Source organism: Electrophorus electricus, chromosome 1 (genome assembly GCF_041902795.1).
Source record: "Electrophorus electricus isolate QZ-2024a chromosome 1, ASM4190279v1, whole genome shotgun sequence".
Lineage (NCBI taxonomy): Eukaryota > Metazoa > Chordata > Actinopteri > Gymnotiformes > Gymnotidae > Electrophorus > Electrophorus electricus.
The window spans coordinates 13,449,534-13,467,231 of record NC_137497.1 but is presented as its reverse complement, the minus strand read 5'-3'; the positions used below and the strand labels follow the sequence as shown (position 1 = coordinate 13,467,231).

At 38.2% G+C, this 17,698-nt stretch overlaps 1 pseudogene; it reads right to left on the bottom strand.

Moving 5' to 3' along the window:
- Positions 1–10,308: 10,308 nt before the first annotated feature.
- On the bottom strand, positions 10,309–10,417 carry LOC145659779 (5S ribosomal RNA; annotated as a pseudogene).
- Positions 10,418–17,698: the final 7,281 nt, after the last annotated feature.

The window sequence follows — 17,698 nt, the reverse complement described above, 5'->3', positions numbered from 1 at the left end:
TGGCAGCTTTGTGCAGCCCCTTTTCCTCTTTTCCATATCTACTGGCGCCTCTTGTCTTTTGATGTGAATTCTAAAGATCGATAAGCCTTTTAGTTTTTGGGGAACAGACCTCAGCCAATTACAATAAGCAGCAACGAAGCAAATGAGTACTATGGGAATGGTGAAAGGCGTGATTAATCTGATAACTTGTGTGACTTCACAGCCCCTTTATTACATCATAATTATGCCACAAGTACCATCTCTACATAAATATCAACTTGCTAAACCTGCTAAACCTTGCACGGTTCAAGGTTTTTTCCTTTAGATTTTAATCAATTTATCTGCTCATTCAACCACACGAAAATCAAGCCAACGTGTATCAGAAACAGTACACGCTGTAAACATCACACATGTAAAACCTAATAATGAAAGTTGAATCGCACAACGATGTCAGAATATGGCACAATTTAACTGTGGAACTAGGTGGAGAGAATCTGACTAGCAGTACATTGGTAAGGTTTGATGCATATCCCAAGATAAGTCATAAAGCCTTGAATAAAGATGAAGGCTAAGAGAGCAAAAGTTATGTAATTCTTCAAACATGAATACTAAACGTACAATTCTGGCAAACCATGTCAATTACAATCCATTATACTGATGTGTTTATTTGATTCATTGGAAGACAACGAGTGACTTGTGTTTGGAACATAGTCTTCCTTCCCAAAGTTATACTGACTTCTTATATTGACATTTTTTAAACATGTACAGACAATTGTATTCCCTGGAAAGTAACATATACACAAACAGACAGACACACACAAACACACATATATCAGATATTTTGTCAACTTTCAAATATAAAAGGCACAGCACTATTTTCAAATATAACAGTGTACTGTTTTTATTTTAGTTCTGCACAAAGAGCATACAGCATGTATGTGTATATACGTGTACACGTGTGTGTTCAACTGTGTTATACACAATGCCGCAGTGGCCTGCTCTGCTTCAGCTTGCTCTTTACTGTGCTACACTTGACAGAGAGCTTTTCATGCTGCCTCTTGAGAATGTCTAGTTGGCTCTGCAGGTCCTCGCATGCATCCTTCACCTTCTCAAAATCCTGGAGCAGCTTCTTGTTTCTCAGCAGGCTGCAGCGCTGGCACAGGCGCAGATTGTCTGCACGCAGCTTGTCTTTAGTTATCATTACCCCTGCCAGAGCTTTCCACTTGTTGCCGATCATTGCCTTTATCTTGGCCAGATTGGCTAGTTTGGCCTGGATCTCCAGCTCCACAAAGTTGATCGTTTCTTTGAGATGTGACTGGAACTGAGAGTGGAGGTACACAATACTGAGATTATTTTCTATGCCTTCAGGACTCTACTGTACAATACATCTTCCCATCCTACTCCGTGGCAATAAATTTACTGCATTTTCAGTTTTAAATGTGGGCTCGAAATTTCCAAGTTTTGTGGTGGGATTTATGGGATGGGTCTTGTTATGTTTTCAAGTCTACTTGACAGTTCCATGGCTATCTAAAAAATCAACAGAAGTTGCACCCACATTAGTCTTAATCTACTGAGTTTAATAGGACGTCATACTTCTCTAGTGCTGGTAATTCCTTTCTTTATTCGAATAACCTCCTCTTCATACTCCAAGATCATAGTCTTATAATTCTCATTTTCAAATTTCAGTTTTTCAGCCTTTGTCCTCTCCTCCAGTTCTCCAATAGCTTCTTCCCGGCTTTGTACCCTCATCTGCAGCGCAAGGTTCCGTATTTTTGCAGCAGTGAGCTTATTCTCCGTCTTCTGCTCAGCTGCAAGGAGCCGTTTCACCTCAACAAGAGCTGCCCGCTTTCCCAGCCGCCGGGCGAGAGCCGCAAGGAGTACTTCTTGCATCATCATGATGAAGGCTTGATATTCACAGTCCCACTGCTTCTTCTTCTCCTGGCACTGGGGCCGGAGTTCTTCAATTTGCTGCTGGTAGAGCTGTGATTTACACTGCCACTGCAACTTTAGGTCCTCTAGAATTTTTAGCTGGTCCTGGTAGCCATGGCGACTCCGCCTTGTACACACAGGCATTGGCACGTTTTCCCTTTCCAACCAGTCAGCTATTATCATCTGCTGCTCGCTGTTCAACTGGCAGAGTTCATCCCTTTCTGACAGGAGGCTCTGCAGAAGCGCTTGGTGTTCCTTATACTCAGCTTCAAGATTAGATCTCTCCATCTCCAGCTGCTCTTTGGAAGCTTCATTGTCATGACATCCATCCAGACCAGTCTTCTGCAGCTGCTCATATGAACCTAAATTTACGGGGCAGAGTTATACTAAAGAATCATCCAGTTCTATTAATTAACAGATGGCAACAGCTGATTTTGCCATCTTGAAATTGAGCTATGTTCAGATGAGAAGGCTCAGTTTAAAAATATATTACGACTCTTCGTATGAAACCATGTGTTAAAAACCAACAGGAATTAATTGCCATGTAATTTTCTCTAGAATGTATAGACTTTATAGTTCTTTACCTTTTTTTCTCTGAAATGGTAGTGGATGGCTACCATTGATTGGAGGTAGAACAAGTGGAGCAAAATGTGTGCTGTCTCTAGTTTCTGGACTGTGCACACCCACATCAAGAGCCTAAACAAAGTATACAAGGTATTTTTCACACAAGAATCTACATAGTGACACACAAGCACACATAACCATACACAACCTTCCATCATAGCCAAACAACTTTTTATTAAAATGTACTAAAAATGTATTTCTATTTGTTTCTTTCTTGAGGCAGCAGTACAAATATTTTTAAGGTATCCCATATAATTTAAAGATTCAAAAACACATGCGCCTTCATTTCAGCATTTAAATAAAATGTGTATACACGTACCTGAACGTTGTTTGCTTTCTGAGCACTGTGGTTTGGTCTTATTGGTGGCAGCTTTGTGCAGCCCCTTTTCCTCTTTTCCATATCTACTGGCGCCTCTTGTCTTTTGATGTGAATTCTAAAGATCGATAAGCCTTTTAGTTTTTGGGGAACAGACCTCAGCCAATTACAATAAGCAGCAACGAAGCAAATGAGTACTATGGGAATGGTGAAAGGCGTGATTAATCTGATAACTTGTGTGACTTCACAGCCCCTTTATTACATCATAATTATGCCACAAGTACCATCTCTACATAAATATCAACTTGCTTAACCTGCTAAACCTTGCACGGTTCAAGGTTTTTTCCTTTAGATTTTAATCAATTTATCTGCTCATTCAACCACACGAAAATCAAGCCAACGTGTATCAGAAACAGTACACGCTGTAAACATCACACATGTAAAACCTAATAATGAAAGTTGAATCGCACAACGATGTCAGAATATGGCACAATTTAACTGTGGAACTAGGTGGAGAGAATCTGACTAGCAGTACATTGGTAAGGTTTGATGCATATCCCAAGATAAGTCATAAAGCCTTGAATAAAGATGAAGGCTAAGAGAGCAAAAGTTATGTAATTCTTCAAACATGAATACTAAACGTACAATTCTGGCAAACCATGTCAATTACAATCCATTATACTGATGTGTTTATTTGATTCATTGGAAGACAACGAGTGACTTGTGTTTGGAACATAGTCTTCCTTCCCAAAGTTATACTGACTTCTTATATTGACATTTTTTAAACATGTACAGACAATTTTATTCCCTGGAAAGTAACATATACACAAACAGACAGACACACACAAACACACATATATCAGATATTTTGTCAACTTTCAAATATAAAAGGCACAGCACTATTTTCAAATATAACAGTGTACTGTTTTATTTTAGTTCTGCACAAAGAGCATACAGCATGTATGTGTATATACGTGTACACGTGCGTGTTCAACTGTGTTATACACAATGCCGCAGTGGCCTGCTCTGCTTCAGCTTGCTCTTTACTGTGCTACACTTGACAGAGAGCTTTTCATGCTGCCTCTTGAGAATGTCTAGTTGGCTCTGCAGGTCCTCGCATGCATCCTTCACCTTCTCAAAATCCTGGAGCAGCTTCTTGTTTCTCAGCAGGCTGCAGCGCTGGCACAGGCGCAGATTGTCTGCACGCAGCTTGTCTTTAGTTATCATTACCCCTGCCAGAGCTTTCCGCTTGTTGCCGATCATTGCCTTTATCTTGGCCAGATTGGCTAGTTTGGCCTGGATCTCCAGCTCCACAAAGTTGATCGTTTCTTTGAGATGTGACTGGAACTGAGAGTGGAGGTACACAATACTGAGATTATTTTCTATGCCTTCAGGACTCTACTGTACAATACATCTTCCCATCCTACTCCGTGGCAATAAATTTACTGCATTTTCAGTTTTAAATGTGGGCTCGAAATTTCCAAGTTTTGTGGTGGGATTTATGGGATGGGTCTTGTTATGTTTTCAAGTCTACTTGACAGTTCCATGGCTATCTAAAAAATCAACAGAAGTTGCACCCACATTAGTCTTAATCTACTGAGTTTAATAGGACGTCATACCTCTCTAGTGCTGGTAATTCCTTTCTTTATTCGAATAACCTCCTCTTCATACTCCAAGATCATAGTCTTATAATTCTCATTTTCAAATTTCAGTTTTTCAGCCTTTGTCCTCTCCTCCAGTTCTCCAATAGCTTCTTCCCGGCTTTGCACCCTCATCTGCAGCGCAAGGTTCCGTATTTTTGCAGCAGTGAGCTTATTCTCCGTCTTCTGCTCAGCTGCAAGGAGCCGTTTCACCTCAACAAGAGCTGCCCGCTTTCCCAGCCGCCGGGCGAGAGCCGCAAGGAGTACTTCTTGCATCATCATGATGAAGGCTTGATATTCACAGTCCCACTGCTTCTTCTTCTCCTGGCACTGGGGCCGGAGTTCTTCAACTTGCTGCTGGTAGAGCTGAGATTTGCACTGCCACTGCAACTTTAGGTCCTCTAGAATTTTTAGCTGGTCCTGGTAGCCATGGCGACTCCGCCTTGTACACACAGGCATTGGCACGTTTTCCCTTTCCAACCAGTCAGCTATTATCATCTGCTGCTCGCTGTTCAACTGGCAGAGTTCATCCCTTTCTGACAGGAGGCTCTGCAGAAGCGCTTGGTGTTCCTTATACTCAGCTTCAAGATTATATCTCTCCATCTCCAGCTGCTCTTTGGAAGCTTCATTGTCATGACATCCATCCAGACCAGTCTTCTGCAGCTGCTCATATGAACCTAAATTTACGGGGCAGAGTTATACTAAAGAATCATCCAGTTCTATTAATTAACAGATGGCAACAGCTGATTTTGCCATCTTGAAATTGAGCTATGTTCAGATGAGAAGGCTCAGTTTAAAAATATATTATGACTCTTCGTATGAAACCATGTGTTAAAAACCAACAGGAATTAATTGCCATGTAATTTTCTCTAGAATGTATAGACTTTATAGTTCTTTACCTTTTTTTCTCTGAAATGGTAGTGGATGGCTGCCATTGATTGGAGGTAGAACAAGTGGAGCAAAATGTGTGCTGTCTCTAGTTTCTGGACTGTGCACACCCACATCAAGAGCCTAAACAAAGTATACAAGGTATTTTTCACACAAGAATCTACATACTGACACACAAGCACACATAACCATACACAACCTTCCATCATAGCCAAACAACTTTTTATTAAAATGTACTAAAAATGTATTTCTATTTGTTTCTTTCTTGAGGCAGCAGTACAAATATTTTTAAGGTATCCCATATAATTTAAAGATTCAAAAACACATGCGCCTTCATTTCAGCATTTAAATAAAATGTGTATACACGTACCTGAACGTTGTTTGCTTTCTGAGCACTGTGGTTTGGTCTTATTGGTGGCAGCTTTGTGCAGCCCCTTTTCCTCTTTTCCATATCTACTGGCGCCTCTTGTCTTTTGATGTGAATTCTAAAGATCGATAAGCCTTTTAGTTTTTGGGGAACAGACCTCAGCCAATTACAATAAGCAGCAACGAAGCAAATGAGTACTATGGGAATGGTGAAAGGCGTGATTAATCTGATAACTTGTGTGACTTCACAGCCCCTTTATTACATCATAATTATGCCACAAGTACCATCTCTACATAAATATCAACTTGCTTAACCTGCTAAACCTTGCACGGTTCAAGGTTTTTTCCTTTAGATTTTAATCAATTTATCTGCTCATTCAACCACACGAAAATCAAGCCAACGTGTATCAGAAACAGTACACGCTGTAAACATCACACATGTAAAACCTAATAATGAAAGTTGAATCGCACAACGATGTCAGAATATGGCACAATTTAACTGTGGAACTAGGTGGAGAGAATCTGACTAGCAGTACATTGGTAAGGTTTGATGCATATCCCAAGATAAGTCATAAAGCCTTGAATAAAGATGAAGGCTAAGAGAGCAAAAGTTATGTAATTCTTCAAACATGAATACTAAACGTACAATTCTGGCAAACCATGTCAATTACAATCCATTATACTGATGTGTTTATTTGATTCATTGGAAGACAACGAGTGACTTGTGTTTGGAACATAGTCTTCCTTCCGGTGGTGGAGGGCAGTGTTACCAAAGGCCAGCATGCAAGAGTGAGAGTGAGAGAATGTGACATTGAGAGAGACAGAGAGAGAGAGAGAGAGAGAGACAGAGAGAGAGAGTGTGTGTGTGTCTGAGTGAGAGAGAGAGAAAAAAAAAACCCCACACACACACACACACACACACACACACACACACCTGATAGTTAGGCAGATAGACATGACAGAAGGGTGAAAGGTTCATTCAGCCAATACGAATGATCTGCATTAAATGCTTAATTAAATCTATGTATTAACAATTTACTATTTGCCATACAGTACACAGCTCTGCCCTGAGATCTGAAGTAAATTTATTTTTATTTAATATAGAATGTAACGTGAAAAATAAATTTTGGTTTTAAAAAATTTCTCTTTTCTACCACTGTCAGTGTTACAACACTACCACCTGTTAGTAGATCGACTCTGGTTTTGTAGATTAATTCCTTTTTCACTTTATCAGATGCCTAAATGACAGAAAAAATACATATACCCTCTGACAGCAGGTGAGTGTAAACAAGCAGTGTAAACACAAACAACTCCACCAACAAACAATATGTACAAGACAAGCCTTATAAGTGCAAAGAAACACAGAGGACCAAGGAGTGGAACTGATCGAGATGAAAATACATTTTTCAGGAATTGCTAAATTGCAGCTGTACCTAGAACAGTTTTATTGTTTTATGATGGTTTGCACAGTTTTGGGGAGTTTTGTTGTTTTTTGTTTTGTATTCTTGTTGATAGAAACATCTGACTAGGGTTACACAAGGCAGTATGAACAGCAGGGCTCTTACACGTGTTTCTTGAACTTCCTGGGAGTCCCATAAAGATGCAAGAATTCCCTGAACACGGATGTGATGATTTAAATGAAAGAGGAAACATTTTGATCAGTTTTTTAAATCTAAATTAAGTTAGCGTAAGTTCCAGTGGGATGACAGGCCTGTTAAAAGTCTTCCTTAGAACAAGGAAACGCCTCAGTGCACTTGGAAAACCTGTCTACAATCACTAGCAAGTACTTCAACTGACCACAAGGTGGAATGTGCATAAAGTCTATCTGTAGACACTGAAAGGAATATTCTTGAGCCAGTAAGGCATCATATTTGGCTTGTGTTGGTTGCTTCTGGCACAGGTTAAACAGCTATCTAGGAGGAGTTTTACAGTTATACGTTTTGCAGGAATACAAAACTGTTTTTGAATGTTAGCCGTCACTCCCCCTTTGTGCAATATGTGAAATCCCATGGAAATGGCACACAAGAAATGGCAAAATAGATTTAGGAAGGGTGATACGCCCCTCTGGGTCACATGCCCCTCCGGGTCACGGATTAGACCATTTTAATCAGGACTACAGCCCTAATCAGCCCAGTGAGAGCAGTCCTGTTGTGTACTCTGAGTTTGTAAGAAACGCAGATTGATATTATTCGGCACAAAGCAATGAGAAAACATGGCGACAGCTTCACACATCGAGGATATAGTGTACGGGCATGAGGGGGCATTAACAGCTGCCCAACGTGGAATCTCATCTGCTAAAGCATTGCCAGTGGCCGTGTCAGACTCAGAGGTTGTGTCATGACCCTTGACCATTACGATAGCCAGCCAAGCTGGTAGTGTACATGCAGACAAAATTGCAGACACTAGTCCTGGATTAGAAATTGGCTTACTTTCCAAGATACAAAACCCCCGGAGCGACAAATCTTATTGAAGTCATGAGCAACCCCAAATGCATAACGAGAATCAGTGTAGATGGTGACAACCTGATCCCGGAGTAGATGGCAGACCCTGGTCAACAGCATCAGCTCAGATTCTTGAGCAGACCTGTAAGGTAGAAAGTAAGCCTCCCAAATGAGGTTAGGCAGAGAGCAGACAGAATAACCGATTGAAACGATCAGACGGTTTAAAACATGGGCCATCTAGAAAAATGTGATAGCTGCCCATTTTTGATATCAGTCATGTTAGGAGGCATAACCCTACACAGTTTCTTACCCAGCATCATGAATGGAGCAGAAATATTCATGGGGGGATGGAGCCATGCTCCAAAGTTTCACGCTGCAATAGAGAGTTGAGGTTAGTATAGAGGGCAGGTGTGGCATGCCGTCCGCTCCTCCTCCAGAATATGTCGGTACAGACACACTCACCTGATTAAGCCCTTCTCGAAGTGATAAAACAATGCCTTACACAATTCCTTTGGTGTTTTTGCTTATCTTTTTTTCATTGCTTTAACATGCTCTTCCTCTCTGCAATATGCAGGATGATCCATTGCTTAAAATGATATGAAGTTTAGTTTATGGGATCATTATACAACGAATCGCTGTATTGGACACTTCTAGCTATAGCAAGCTAAGCTGTAGTTAGTTCCTACAACTAACGTGAGCTAGCTACCTGTCCATTCATACGTTCAGTGAACAAATACACGACAACTCAAGAGGTCCAGCTGTGCACAACCGCACTGTTTCACAATACCAAGCCAGCTTGTGCACCCCGACAATTCTGTCTACTGGCTGTGATGCTGCGTTTTGTTCTGGCACTGTTAACATCACGAGGCAAGCGGCAGTACTGGGTCTGTGAACCTTTACTGTAAAAACATGGAAAAATGAAATTGCGTGCATGTGTGTGCATGTGAGAGAGAGAGACTGGCAGACTCCCCTCACCTCAAGGTCCGTTAGTAAAAAAAAATTTTCATCTGGAAATCTAAGTTGCTATATTGTGCTGTGTAATGTTAAGCGCAGCACAACAATGTCCTGTAGGTCACATAAATAACGTAAGTAGCCTAATGTCATAATAACAAATATGAACAGGAATGATCAACCACTACAAACAGAATGTTAAAATACTAAAAATAACGAGTTGATTACAAATCGAGTAAACATTTAGAAAGTGAAACTTAACCAGAAAACCCATATTCTATCATTTAACCAATGAAAGATAGAAAATCACAACAACAAAAAACAACACAATAACATGTCGAAAAGATCTGCACTAACATTAACAGGCATGCTGTTGTGTCACCATAGCAACCACAGCAGCTAGGGTTTTTACACAGGATACAAGATTTCATTACATTGCGATTAGCAAACTAACATTTTCAAAAGAAACAGAAAATAAAAAATAATATCTGTACCTGTGATGATATATAAACATGTAAAAAATCAATTGCTTGTTAGTGTGTGTGTGTGTGTGTGTGTGTGTGTGTGTGTGTGTGTGTGTGTGTGTGTGTGTGTGTGTGTGTGTGTGTGTGTGTGTGTGTGTGTGTGTGTATGAGTGAGAGACAGACTTGGCTCCCCTGGTAGAAGGAACAGAATGAATATAGTTAGCAAACGAAAGAAAGGCTGCAGTAACTAAAATTAGTCTATCCCTTCCCAAAACAACACCCATTAAAATGTACATAGCACATATAATGTCGAAAGGGATTCAAGAGTAAAACCATGTTCTAATCCCAAAATGATTGGACGGAGTTGAACTCGACGCAACCAACCTCCAGTTCCGTTAATAAAAGCTTTGAGTGGCGTGCGGTCCAACGCACCTATATAATTGCTCTGAAAGTGTTCGCACACACAAACGGCATAATACATGAAGGTAAGAGAAAGATGTAAAAGTAAAGAAACATGGAGTTGTTTTGGTGAAATTGATAAGACAAACATACATACGTTTATGAGAACCCGGTGCACTTACTAAGTTGCAAAATGCTACAGTTCTAAACCTAAAAGCAAGAAAGAAAGCATAAAATAAAACCCTAAAGAAATGAAGCCACGTTGTACGTGAAAAGGGGCAAAAATGAAAAGAAACATAGCTAAGAAGAAAAGCTTACAGCACCTGGTATTCCCAGGCGGTCTCCCATCCAAGTACTAACCAGGCCCAACCCTGCTTAGCTTCCGAGATCGGGCGTGTTCAGAGTGGTACGGCCGTAAGCGATGAAAATGGCGAAAAATGCGCCTTTATGCAATACATCGACAGCGTGGCTACAGACACAATCACCCGATTAAGCTCTTGTCGAAGCGATAAAACAATGCCTTACACAATGCCTTCATGTTTTTGCTTTCTTTTTTTCATTGCTTTAACATGCTCTTCCTCTCTGCAATATGCTGGATGATCCGTTGCTTAAAATGATATGAAGTTTAGTTTATGGGATCATTATACAGCGTATCGCTGTATTGGACACTTCTAGCTAGAGCAAGCTAAGCTGTGGTTAGTTCCTACAACTAACGTGAGCTAGCTACCTGTCCATCCATACGTTCAGTGAACAAATACGCGACAACTCAAGAGATCCAGCTGTGCACAACCGCACTGTTTCACAATACCAAGCCAGCTTGTGTACCCCGACAATTCTGTCTACTCGCTGTGATGCTGCGTTTTCTTCTGGCACTGTTAACATCACGAGGCAAGCGGCAGTACTGGGTCTGTGAACCTTTACTGTAAAAACATGGAAAAATGAAATTGCGTGCGTGTGTGTGCATGTGAGAGAGAGAGACTGGCAGACTCTCCTCCCCTCAAGGTCCGTTAGTAAAAAAAAAAATTCATCTGGAAATCTAAGTTGCTATATTGTGCTGTGTAATGTTAAGCGCAGCACAACAATGTCCTGTAGGTCACATAAATAACGTAAGTAGCCTAATGTCATAATAACAAATATGAACAGGAATGATCAACCACTACAAACAGAATGTTAAAATACTAAAAATAACGAGTTGATTACAAATCGAGTAAACATTTAGAAAGTGAAACTTAACCAGAAAACCCATATTCTATCATTTAACCAATGAAAGATAGAAAATCACAACAACAAAAAACAACACAATAACATGTCGAAAAGATCTGCGCTAACATTAACAAGCATCGCTGTCACCATAGCAACCACAGCAGCTGGGGTTTTTACACAGGATACAAGATTTCATGACATTGCGATTAGCAAAGTAACATTTTCAAAAGAAACATAAAATAAACAATAATATCTCTGTACCTTTGATGACATATAAACATGTAAAAATTGCTTGTTAGTATGTGTGTGTGTGTGTGTACTACCCATGTAATAATAAATTGTGAGTACCAGCGAGAAGTCCCCAAAAAAAACCACATGCACAATAAATGATGCTAAAGGACTCTTCAGCTGCAGTTTATTTCTGTACATATGATACACGCTGTTCTACAAGTTACACATGCTTTGGAATCATAACTCACTGTGTTGAAGTCTCTGTACAAATCAACACATTAAAGGTGGAAGTCTTTGGAAACTGGGAAAGGTTTTTCATGCTGTTTTCTGTGTGGTGGAGTGATACAGGTGCAGATGCACACAGTATGAGTGTAATGTCTTGTGATAGTTACCCTCCACCACAGTGTGTTCATGGACTCTGGGTTTGAAATGCACATATGCTGTGTGTATATATATTTATATATGTATGTAAATTAAAACACAGGATTAACACAGAAAAGTTTGTATATTTTAACAAAGTAGGTAAAACAAAAGTATATTAAGAAAAACTGAACTTACCTGTGACTTTTTTGTGGAGAGCCTTCCATGTTGTCTTTGAAGGGGAGCTTTATGGGGAATTGTCCTGCTTAAAGACAGGAAGTGACATCACCCAATTTCCTGTTTTTCCTTGTATTAGTTTCCAAAGGAAATTTCAAGAGTGGAGTTTTGATGTTGACTTATTTTGGAGAATTTATGATTGCTGATTTTCTTTTATTGAACTTGTAACTTGTAAATGCTAAATTCTATTTTTTAAAACATTTTTGTTTGTTTTTGTAGTGATTGCCAGATGAAGCCTAGAAGCTTTCCATCCAATTGGTTCAAAAAAAGGTTCATATCTGGAGGCTTCATGTGCACACAAACCCCCCTGCTGGCTAAACCTTTATTGTCATTTCAACTATTTGTGATGGATCTCTTGGCTGTTTTGCACCAGTGACAGCATGGGAATAGTCACTGCCAACAATAGAAATAAAAACACCTTAATATGATTTTGTGTGGTTCATTCATTCATCTAATCTGTTTTTGATGTGTAGGTAATGGTTTTGGAGGTCTACTAGTGTCAAAAAACAGGTTGATTTCAGTCAATGTTTAAATAAACCAAATAGGACATGAGATGTTTATGTTGAGATGTTTTTAAGACTGTTGCAGTGTTTTTCAAAGATGGGAAAATGGTTATGCTTATGAATACTGTGGTGATTTTATTCACTTTTATTAAGAAATAATATTTTTTCCACTGTGCTTTTCCACAGGATACAAGATTTCATTACATTGCGATTATCAAACTAACATTTTCAAAAGAAACATAAAATAAAAAATAATATCTCTGTACCTGTGATGATATATAAACATGTAAAAAATCAATTGCTTGTTAATGTGAGTGTGTGTGTGTGTGTGTATGTGTGTGTGTGTGTGTATCTGTTTGTGTGTGTGTGTGTGTGTGTGTGTGTGTGTGTGTGTGTATGAGTGAGAGACAGACTGGGCTCCCCTGGTAGAAGGAACAGAATGAATATAGTTAGCAAGAAAAATGAACTTACCTGTGACTTTTTTGTGGAGAGCCTTCCATGTTGTCTTTGAAGGGGAGCTTTATGGGGAATTGTCCTGCTTAAAGACAGGAAGTGACATCACCCAATTTCCTGTTTTTCCTTGTATTTGTTTCCAAAGGAAATTTCAAGAGTGGAGTTTTGATGTTGACTTATTTTGGAGAATTTATGATTGCTGATTTTCTTTTATTGAACTTGTAACTTGTAAATGCTAAATTCTATTTTTTAAAACATTTTTGTTTGTTTTTGTAGTGATTGCCAGATGAAGCCTTGAAGCTTTTCATCCAATTGGTTCAAAAAAAGGTTCATATCTGGAGGCTTCATGTGCACACAAACCCCCCTGCTGGCTAAACCTTTATTGTCATTTCAACTATTTGTGATGGATCTCTTGGCTGTTTTGCACCAGTGACAGCATGGGAATAGTCACTGCCAACAATAGAAATAAAAACACCTTAATATGATTTTGTGTGGTTCATTCATTCATCTAATCTGTTTTTGATGTGTAGGTAATGGTTTTGGAGGTCTACTAGTGTCAAAAAACAGGTTGATTTCAGTCAATGTTTAAATAAACCAAATAGGACATGAGATGTTTATGTTGAGATGTTTTTAAGACTGTTGCAGTGTTTTTCAAAGATGGGAAAATGGTTATGCTTATGAATACTGTGGTGATTTTATTCACTTTTATTAAGAAATAATATTTTTTCCACTGTGCTTTTCCACAGGATACAAGATTTCATTACATTGCGATTAGCAAACTAACATTTTCAAAAGAAACATAAAATAAAAAATAATATCTCTGTACCTGTGATGATATATAAACATGTAAAAAATCAATTGCTTGTTAATGTGAGTGTGTGTGTGTGTGTGTGTGTGTGTGTGTGTGTGTGTATGAGTGAGAGACAGACTTGGCTCCCCTGGTAGAAGGAACAGAATGAATATAGTTAGCAAGAAAAATGAACTTACCTGTGACTTTTTTGTGGAGAGCCTTCCATGTTGTCTTTGAAGGGGAGCTTTATGGGGAATTGTCCTGCTTAAAGACAGGAAGTGACATCACCCAATTTCCTGTTTTTCCTTGTATTTGTTTCCAAAGGAAATTTCAAGAGTAGAGTTTTGATGTTGACTTATTTTGGAGAATTTATGATTGCTGATTTTCTTTTATTGAACTTGTAACTTGTAAATGCTAAATTCTATTTTTTAAAACATTTTTGTTTGTTTTTGTAGTGATTGCCAGATGAAGCCTTGAAGCTTTCCATCCAATTGGTTCAAAAAAAGGTTCATATCTGGAGGCTTCATGTGCACACAAACCCCCCTGCTGGCTAAACCTTTATTGTCATTTCAACTATTTGTGATGGATCTCTTGGCTGTTTTGCACCAGTGACAGCATGGGAATAGTCACTGCCAACAATAGAAATAAAAACACCTTAATATGATTTTGTGTGGTTCATTCATTCATCTAATCTGTTTTTGATGTGTAGGTAATGGTTTTGGAGGTCTACTAGTGTCAAAAAACAGGTTGATTTCAGTCAATGTTTAAATAAACCAAATAGGACATGAGATGTTTATGTTGAGATGTTTTTAAGACTGTTGCAGTGTTTTTCAAAGATGGGAAAATGGTTATGCTTATGAATACTGTGGTGATTTTATTCACTTTTATTAAGAAATAATATTTTTTCCACTGTGCTTTTCCACAGGATACAAGATTTCATTACATTGCGATTATCAAACTAACATTTTCAAAAGAAACATAAAATAAAAAATAATATCTCTGTACCTGTGATGATATATAAACATGTAAAAAATCAATTGCTTGTTAATGTGAGTGTGTGTGTGTGTGTGTGTGTGTGTGTGTGTGTGTGTGTGTGTGTGTATGAGTGAGAGACAGACTTGGCTCCCCTGGTAGAAAGAACAGAATGAATATAGTTAGCAAGAAAAATGAACTTACCTGTGACTTTTTTGTGGAGAGTCTTCCATGTTGTCTTTGAAGGGGAGCTTTATGGGGAATTGTCCTGCTTAAAGACAGGAAGTGACATCACCCAATTTCCTGTTTTTCCTTGTATTTGTTTCCAAAGGAAATTTCAAGAGTGGAGTTTTGATGTTGACTTATTTTGGAGAATTTATGATTGCTGATTTTCTTTTATTGAACTTGTAACTTGTAAATGCTAAATTCTATTTTTTAAAACATTTTTGTTTGTTTTTGTAGTGATTGCCAGATGAAGCCTTGAAGCTTTTCATCCAATTGGTTCAAAAAAAGGTTCATATCTGGAGGCTTCATGTGCACACAAACCCCCCTGCTGGCTAAACCTTTATTGTCATTTCAACTATTTGTGATGGATCTCTTGGCTGTTTTGCACCAGTGACAGCATGGGAATAGTCACTGCCAACAATAGAAATAAAAACACCTTAATATGATTTTGTGTGGTTCATTCATTCATCTAATCTGTTTTTGATGTGTAGGTAATGGTTTTGGAGGTCTACTAGTGTCAAAAAACAGGTTGATTTCAGTCAATGTTTAAATAAACCAAATAGGACATGAGATGTTTATGTTGAGATGTTTTTAAGACTGTTGCAGTGTTTTTCAAAGATGGGAAAATGGTTATGCTTATGAATACTGTGGTGATTTTATTCACTTTTATTAAGAAATAATATTTTTTCCACTGTGCTTTTCCACAGGATACAAGATTTCATTACATTGCGATTAGCAAACTAACATTTTCAAAAGAAACATAAAATAAAAAATAATATCTCTGTACCTGTGATGATATATAAACATGTAAAAAATCAATTGCTTGTTAATGTGAGTGTGTGTGTGTGTGTGTGTGTGTGTGTGTGTGTGTGTGTGTATGAGTGAGAGACAGACTTGGCTCCCCTGGTAGAAGGAACAGAATGAATATAGTTAGCAAGAAAAATGAACTTACCTGTGACTTTTTTGTGGAGAGCCTTCCATGTTGTCTTTGAAGGGGAGCTTTATGGGGAATTGTCCTGCTTAAAGACAGGAAGTGACATCACCCAATTTCCTGTTTTTCCTTGTATTTGTTTCCAAAGGAAATTTCAAGAGTAGAGTTTTGATGTTGACTTATTTTGGAGAATTTATGATTGCTGATTTTCTTTTATTGAACTTGTAACTTGTAAATGCTAAATTCTATTTTTTAAAACATTTTTGTTTGTTTTTGTAGTGATTGCCAGATGAAGCCTTGAAGCTTTCCATCCAATTGGTTCAAAAAAAGGTTCATATCTGGAGGCTTCATGTGCACACAAACCCCCCTGCTGGCTAAACCTTTATTGTCATTTCAACTATTTGTGATGGATCTCTTGGCTGTTTTGCACCAGTGACAGCATGGGAATAGTCACTGCCAACAATAGAAATAAAAACACCTTAATATGATTTTGTGTGGTTCATTCATTCATCTAATCTGTTTTTGATGTGTAGGTAATGGTTTTGGAGGTCTACTAGTGTCAAAAAACAGGTTGATTTCAGTCAATGTTTAAATAAACCAAATAGGACATGAGATGTTTATGTTGAGATGTTTTTAAGACTGTTGCAGTGTTTTTCAAAGATGGGAAAATGGTTATGCTTATGAATACTGTGGTGACTTTATTCACTTTTATTAAGAAATAATATTTTTTCCACTGTGCTTTTCCACAGGATACAAGATTTCATTACATTGCGATTAGCAAACTAACATTTTCAAAAGAAACATAAAATAAAAAATAATATCTCTGTACCTGTGATGATATATAAACATGTAAAAAATCAATTGCTTGTTAATGTGAGTGTGTGTGTGTGTGTGTGTGTGTATGAGTGAGAGACAGACTTGGCTCCCCTGGTAGAAGGAACAGAATGAATATAGTTAGCAAGAAAAATGAACTTACCTGTGATTTTTTTGTGTAGAGTCTTCCATGTTGTCTTTGAAGGGGAGCTTTATGGGGAATTTTCCTGCTTAAAGACAGGAAGTGACATCACCCAATTTCCTGTTTTTCCTTGTATTAGTTTCCAAAGGAAATTTCAAGAGTGGAGTTTTGATGTTGACTTATTTTAGGGAATTTATGATTGCTGATTTTTTTTATTGAACTTGTAACTTGTAAATGCTAAATTCTATTTTTTAAAACATTTTTGTTTGTTTTTGTAGTGATTGCCAGATGAATCCTTGAAGCTTTCCATCCAATTGGTTCAAAAAAAGGTTCATATCTGGAGGCTTCATGTGCACACAAACCCCCCTGCTGGCTAAACCTTTATTGTCATTTCAACTATTTGTGATGGATCTCTTGGCTGTTTTGCACCAGTGACAGCATGGGAATAGTCACTGCCAACAATAGAAATAAAAACACCTTAATATGATTTTGTGTGGTTCATTCATTCATCTAATCTGTTTTTGATGTGTAGTTAATGGTTTTGGAGGTCTACTAGTGTCAAAAAACAGGTTGATTTCAGTCAATGTTTAAATAAACCAAATAGGACATGAGATGTTTATGTTGAGATGTTTTTAAGACTGTTGCAGTGTTTTTCAAAGATGGGAAAATGGTTATGCTTATGAATACTGTGGTGACTTTATTCACTTTTATTAAGAAATAATATTTTTTCCACTGTGCTTGGACTCAGTTGGTTTCTCTGTTTGAAAATCACTTCCCTGGCTTTGAAGAAAACACTTTCACATGGTACTGAGGAGGCAGAGGTGCACAAGTATCCCACAGC